The following is a 7,378-nucleotide window of genomic DNA, read 5'->3' as shown; positions in this document are numbered from 1 at the left end:
ATAGTCAATCTCGGCTTGCGTTGAGGGGGGGACACCCGTGTAGAGATCGGCGTAGTATCTACGAAAGCCTTCCGCAATCTGGCCATCCTCCGTGACTGTACCTCCGTCGGGAACCGACAGTTCCTTCACCCGATGCTGCTGATGTTGTATGCGAAGCTTATTCGCAAGGAGCCGGCCACACCTGTCTCCGCCAGTGTAGTATTTGTGTTTCAGGCGTAGTACTGCGTACTCCGCCCTATCCATGTCGAGCGCAGACAGGAGCTTCCTGGCGGCTTTAAGTTGCCTCCAGACTCGAGGGGCTCCTGTCCGCTGATGTACCTGTTCCAGCTCCCTCACCTTGCGTGTGAGTTCGTCTTTTTTAAGCTGTCGGTCTCTATTCTCTGCTGAGGAGACTGCAATAAACTCGCCCCGGAGCACCGCCTTTAAGGCGGCCCATTGTGTCGCGCGGGTGGTTACATCATTATCATTGTGACGCTTGTATTCGTCAATTGACTCGCAGATATGTTTCACTACCGATTGTTTGTGCAGCAGAGTGTCCCTGAGACGCCAGACCCCTCGTGAGGGAGACACAGGAGGTAGTTGGAAAGTGCCCTCCACCGGGGCATGGTCAGAGAGGGACAGAACCCCTATATCAGCGGCCGAGGCCAGCTCAAACATCGGACCCGTCACCAAGAGATGGTCCAGTCTCGCATAGGATTTGTGGGCGTGGGAGTAGTAGGAATAGGTACGAGTCGTGGGATGGAGGCCGCGCCATACATCATGCAGGTCCAGTTCCTCCAAGCGGGACCTAATCGAGTGTGAGAGCTCCCCTGATTGTAGGCGTCTTTGCGCTGACCTGTCTAGGGACGTGTCAAAGACCATATTCAGGTCCCCTCCAATAACAATGTGTCTGTCAGGGGTGGTTGTCACTTCCTCCAGTGCACTGTTCAAAAACTGTTCTTGATGGTCGTTGGGGTTATACATCGAGCCTACCGTGAACACCAGACCTCCCACCTTGACTTGTAAGCTAGAAGCCTCCCCTTTTGTTCCGCTACCTTGTGTAGTATCTCCCCCTTGAACCTTCTAGACGCCATGATCGCCACCCCTGCTGTTTTGGAAGTGCAGGAAGAGAAGAGCTGTGTGGGGAATTTTGGGGACCGTAGTCTGTGGCAGTCCTTAGCTAAAAGGTGGGTTTCCTGCAGCAGACAAATGTCCGCCTGTGTGTCATCAAGTAGGGACAGTACAGCCCTTCGTTTGATCGGATTATTCAGCCCTTTCACGTTCAGGGTGACAACCTTAAGGACCATCAGTGAGGAGAGTACCAGTAGCGCTCAGCAAGTCGGGCTCGGCCCGCATAGCGAAGGTCAAAGGCAAAAGAACGCAGCCGCAGCACGCAATGAAAGTAAATGACATCATAGCACAGTACAGTCCACGTATTCCCCCCCCCCCCAACTGTGAAAACTCCCTCTCTGGAGCCCAACAACACCCCATTCTCCCCACCGTCTAGTGAACTCCCCAAACCTCAAACTTCCCCATTCAACTCTCTCACCCATCCCCTCCATCCCCAACCATGCATAGTACTTCATTGTCCCAGTCTGGTCCTCAACGGACAAGGCCGTGGAAAGTTAGTCAAGTGGACGTCCAGCCACAACCTCCAGTGCTCCGGCCACCCCCCGCCCCCGGATCCCCCGCACCTGCAATGAAGATAAGGCTACTGCAATCTCCCCCGGAGTATGTTCAAGCCGTCAAGGCCACATCACCAGCCGCCATGGTCCTGGAAGTCTCTTGTATGGCGCTGGTCATTTCCGCCCGAATTGTAGGAGAGTCGGGCCTCGTGGGCGGCGGTGGGGAGCGCCGTCCTCTGGCTAGCTGCCAGCCGTCCCGTGTGCTTCGCCTACGACGAGGCGCTGGAGTGTCCGTGTCCGTTGCGGTGATTCCCAGCACTCCGCAAACGTCCTGGAGGGATCGGAGCTGGTGTAGAGCCCCATTCCAGCGAAAGATGAGTCGAAAGGGATGACCCCAAGAGTACTGTGTGTCATGTTCCCTCAAAAAAATCCGTGGCAATTTTAAAGGCCTTCCGTTTCTGCAGCGTTATTGCGGACAAGTCCTGGTACAGAGCCACTTGGTGGTCTCGGAAACGTAAAGGCTGCTGTCGCCTGGCCTCACGGAGAATCCGCTCCTTCAGAGGGAAGTCCGGCAGGAAGGCTAAAATGTCTGGAGGAGGCACCGAGGCCCTCCGGGGTCGGCCCACTCTGTGCGCCCTATCAATTCGGACCGTGAAGTCTTCGGGTTCTCCCAGGATTTCACGGAACAGGGCCCCCAGGTATGCAGCCACATCTTCTCCTTCTTCACTGGATGGAACGCCTCGGACCCGGATGTTGTTGCGTCTAGACCTGTTTTCAAGGTCCTCGGCATGAGCCTGTAGGTCGATCTGTTGATCTCTTAGTCTCAGGACCTCCTGCTGTAAGTGCGTGATTTCTTCATCCCTGGAGTGGCCAGCCGCCTCTACCGTGTTCACTCTCTCTCCCAGGGAGTCCACCTCTCTTCGAACTTCTCGAACCTCCCCAGCCACCTCCTGTTTTAAGGCTTGAAAATCCTCCCTCAAAGAGCTGAACAGCGACTCCAGAAAGGATCTAGTTACCGGAGGTTCCCCGCCTTCCGCACCCCGAGAGCTGGACGGGGGGTTCGGGGCTGGCTGGTTCCTGTCCTGTCTCGGGGTGCCTCTGCCCAGCATGTCGGGTAAGGTCCGGTCTCCCTTCTTCGATCCTCTGGCATTCGACATCGTGGGGGTGGGGTATCACAAAGGCCCACGCGTTATGGCGAGGAAGGGGCCAGGGCCCGTACAGCTATCTTTCGCAGGGCGGCAATCCTCACAGCTCGTGGGGTCTCCGGACTCCGGAGCGCCGATTCAAACTGGAGCTCTGCTGGGTGCTTCCAAGTGCTGGGCGCGATGGTTGCTCCACGGGTCCGGTGTGAGCGATTCGCCCTCGTCCAATATGGCGATCCGCCTCGTCCTCGAGGGCCAGCGTTATTATGGCGCAGTCTTGTCTTCTGGGCTATATGTGTGGCGTCCCATTCCGGCCGGAGTCGAGGCCGAGACCCTCCGCCACAGGGAGAGGCGCCACCGGACGGCTCCCCTTCCGGTCGTCGCCCAGCACCACGGTCTCCGACCCCGTCTGGGCCGCGTCTGTGGACAGCCACTTCTCCTGGGGCTCTCTGCAGTTATCCGTCGTCCACACGAGCCAGCCAAAGTTCCACGTGGGGAAGGCGAGGGGTGGGGGTCCCTTCAACTCACGATCTGGGGTCCGGGCCCGCTCGATCACAACTTGTCCCAAGTCCGACCAAATAGATTTTCCAGCGGCAGGGACCGGGGAAGGGTCAGGCCCCGTAGGCAGCGGGGATGTTTCTGAGCGTTCGGTAGTCCGGAGTCACCCGGTAGGGGCGCAGGGCGGGGCTCGGGGCCGGGCCCTACAGCACAGGCCTCGTGGCCTACCTGATCCCCGGGTTTGTGTAGCTGCTTCCTGCCGGCTCCGCCCCTCTGCTCTCCGCTAATTTGGCTTCGCTCCGCAGGGGATGGCTGCGTCCAGGCCACGCCGGGGTCTCGCTGTCGGAGCACCCGTATGCCGCCGGACCTCTCCGTGCTTCAAGGCCTCCTCTTGGACCTCTGGAGGCCTGCGGTCGATGGTTCTCCGGCCTCTCGGCGTCTCCTCAGATTGCTCTCGCCGCGGGCCGCCCCCGTTGCGGCACCGCCGCTGCAGCAATGAAATTTGGGGTTGCGGACCGCTCCACAACACCGTGGGGTGCACTGGACGTGTTTCCCGCTCGATCCGGGGGAGATCAGCGGCGTAAGACGGTGCAGGGTTTCTAGGGGCTCGGGCGCTCACAGCATGAGCGTCCTCTCAGCCCGCCATCTTGGCCACGCCTCCCCCCACTTAGTTTTAAACAGCAAACAGTTATTCTAATCGGTTTGTTTCACAGAGGTTGTGTCTTAGGAGAAGGGCGGTAGCACTCGCATGGCACTATATGCTAGTGTGTCCAAATGAGTTGTTTAAAAAATAAAGTTTTATGAAAAATTGACTCTTTTAAAAATTCGGATTCCACCAGAATCCGAGTCCTCCACAACACCCTGTTTTTTTGGCTGTCTGCTGTGAAAAGGAGACCAATATTGCCCCATTTTTATTATTCTGTATCCTCGGTTCAATACTGGGGTGCTTTTTTAACTAGTCTCTAGTTCATTGCGAATCTTTCCGTTACTAATTAAAATTGTGTTAGCTTTGGCTTATTTGCAATGCAAACTTTATCTCAATAAGTTGCTGTAACAAGCTGCAAGTCCGCTACGGAAGCCCATTAATTTGCTAATTATTTTCCACATAAGGTTGCAAGACCATACAGTGGAGTTTTCAGGATTTTGAATAGTTTCTTGTATGAAGATGTTACTCTCTCCTGCGCACCCCACTCCTGTACTAAGGTTACGAGTGACCTGGCACCAGCGTTTCAGAGGTTCTTGCATCCACCCAAGCCTGGCCCTGCACTGGTGCTTCCCAGCCTGGCACACACCAGGTGATGATCTCCGCACCTCCTTCTAGACCCCAGCTCACTACTGTTTGCAGGCTGGCACTCACCCCTCACCTCCCTGGCACTCACCCTTCCTACCTCAGGTCTGGCAGTCACTCCTCGCACCTGGCACTCACCCTACTCCCTCTCTGGCACTCAGCATTGACTCTCTGTGACACTCAACTGTCACCTCCCCGACACTCACCCTCGACCCTCCTGGTACTCATACTTCCCTTCCCTGGCACATATCCTTCACCTCCCTGACACTCACCCATGTCCCTCCTGGCATTCACTACTCGCCCCCTTGGCACTCACCCTTCACCTCCAATGCACTAGCCCTTCATCCCCCTAGCCTCGCAGCTACCCTTCACCCTTTGCACTCACCCTTCCTCTCCATGGCACTCACCCTTGACCCTCCTGACTCTTACGTCTCACCTCCATGGCACTCAACCTTCATCTACCTGGCACTCACCCTTCATCCCCTGACCTGGCACTCAACCTTCATCTCTGTGGCACTAGCCCTTCACCCCCCCTGGCCTGGCAGCTACCCCTCACCTCTCTGGCACTCACCCTTCACCCCCATGGCCTGACAGTCACCCTTGTCCCTCCTGGCATTCACTCCTCACCTCCCTGCCATTCACCCGTGACCCTCCTGGCACTAGCCCAGTTTCCCCCCAGAACAAAAAATAACAAGCATTGGCATAGCCAATAGGTCTCGCCTTTGGGACCTTATAAGTGTTTAGCCACGCAACAGTTGATGTTGTTGCACCAAGGATATTGTGCTGCATAATAAATACTTAGAAGGTCCCAAAAGCGAGACCAATTGGCTCTGCCAATGCTGGTTTAATTTACTCCTCTTCTAAAAAAAAAAAGGAGTCAGTAATCTGCAAACTGTTTATTCCCTGTATCCAGAACCTGTACGTGCCCGCGGCCACTTGCCAGTACTCGTTCTCCGAGTTATTGTTTCTGCATTCTGGAGAGGAGTGAGCTGGGGGGTGGGGGGGTAGAACAGTTTACAGATTACCGATTACAATCTCAAGGAGAATACAGAATACTTAGCCCCTAGTTTTCTGGCTGACTTCCTACGCTATGCATTTTGCTAGTTTCTCATGATCGTCTACATGCCTCCTCTCCCAGCACTGATTTGTCACCCTGGTTGTGTGTGAACTATGATTGAGCCTGACGAGGTATAAAGGAGTGATTATGTACCTCTGGGTTTACAAATTAAGGACCAGGTGTCACCTGGAAAGAAAGTAGTAGCACGATGTATGGCACTTGTAGTTCTATTCTTTGGAAAACAAATAGTCTAGATGTGCCAATGTTTCTCAGCAATGGACCAGTCTATACTTGATTTTCAGGACATCCTCAAGGCTCAGGGGAGGTGTCTGCTGGCACCGCTATGTTAGGCTTTTTAAAAATCATTTTCTTCGTTCACATTATGTTACTAATTGTGTTGGAGGGACCTGGGCCCTTTTTAACTTTTTATTTACTTTGGGAGAGTTTGTTGAGCATGGTAGCCCGCTCACCTCTTTACTGATATGGGGCCATATTGGCTTGGCCCGCTTTTACTGCTTAGTTGGTGGTCTAGCTCTTCTTAACGCACAGCTCTACTTAGGAGTGGCCGTGGTGTGGGTGCGCAGTGGACGCACGCAGCGGATGCCTCGCAGGCGCCCTGAAGGCGTGCTCAAGGCAAGCCCTCCTGCACCATAACGGGGCCTGCAACCCTGCATCTTTCAAGCCAGTTAGAAAAGTATTTTCCATTGACCAACTCAAGGCACTATGTCCCGCCTGCTGACAGGTCTTTTAGTCTTCCATAGATCCTCAAGCTGGCCTACAAAGTTGCAACCACTGCAACTTCTCATGTAGCCAATTGACAACATTTTCAGATCTTCCAGCAAAGAAATGACTCACTCCCCGGGATTTTGGAGCAATGATCCTACCACCTTATGTAGTACCTTAAATAGTATGTTCCACTTTTTCAGCATTAGTTGCAGCTCCCTCTCGAATATATAACGTTACAATGCAAACAATTTCAACACATGCTTTTACAACGCGTTTTTTACATAGCAACCACCATTACATTGCATGATTTTACAATGCATGCCATTACAATGCATTTTAAACACTAGCATTACAACACATTCCATCAGAACACATACCATTACAACGCGTACCATGACAACGCACAATACTTTTACAGCAACAGTAGGGTAATTACTGGTTAGTGTAGGGGTAAAAATTACTATTCCCACTCCAGTGAGTGCAACAGTAGAGAAAGTGTTGGATAGCGGCGAGGTAAAAATTACTATTCCCATTCCAGTGAGTGCAACAGTAAGGTAAGTGTTGGATAGTGTAGGGGTAAAAATTACTATTCCCATCTACCCCAAAACCCATACCAATCCTAAAATTAAAAAATCTCCTTAACGTACCTTATAATATGTTGTAATGGCATGCGTTGTAATGGTATGAGTTGTAATGGCATGCGTTGTAGTTACATGCGTTGTAATGGCATGCATTGTAATGGCATGCAATGTAAAGTCAGTTGCGTTGTAACAGTTGCGTTGTAAAAGCAGTGCGATGTAATGACTGCAATGTAATGGAAATTTCCCCTCCCTCTCAAGCCATCAAAAGCATATCTATAATTTCCTGGGTGGCGGAGCTAGCTCGCAACCAAGATGGCTGCTTGAGCCGAAAGCTCCCCTGTCTCGAGTGCTATCCTCAATTTATCCTGCGTGTGATACTACTACCAGTGACCCATATCTGCAGTCCCGCGCCACTGGACAGTCACGGACCTCGGTGGGTGCCAGTCCGAGCTTCACACTCACCTGCTGCTACTGGAAAGCCC

The sequence above is a fragment of the Lissotriton vulgaris genome, chromosome 10 (assembly GCF_964263255.1).
Source record: "Lissotriton vulgaris chromosome 10, aLisVul1.2, whole genome shotgun sequence".
NCBI classification, from domain to species: Eukaryota; Metazoa; Chordata; class Amphibia; order Caudata; family Salamandridae; genus Lissotriton; species Lissotriton vulgaris.
Note: the sequence above shows the minus strand (reverse complement) of the source record.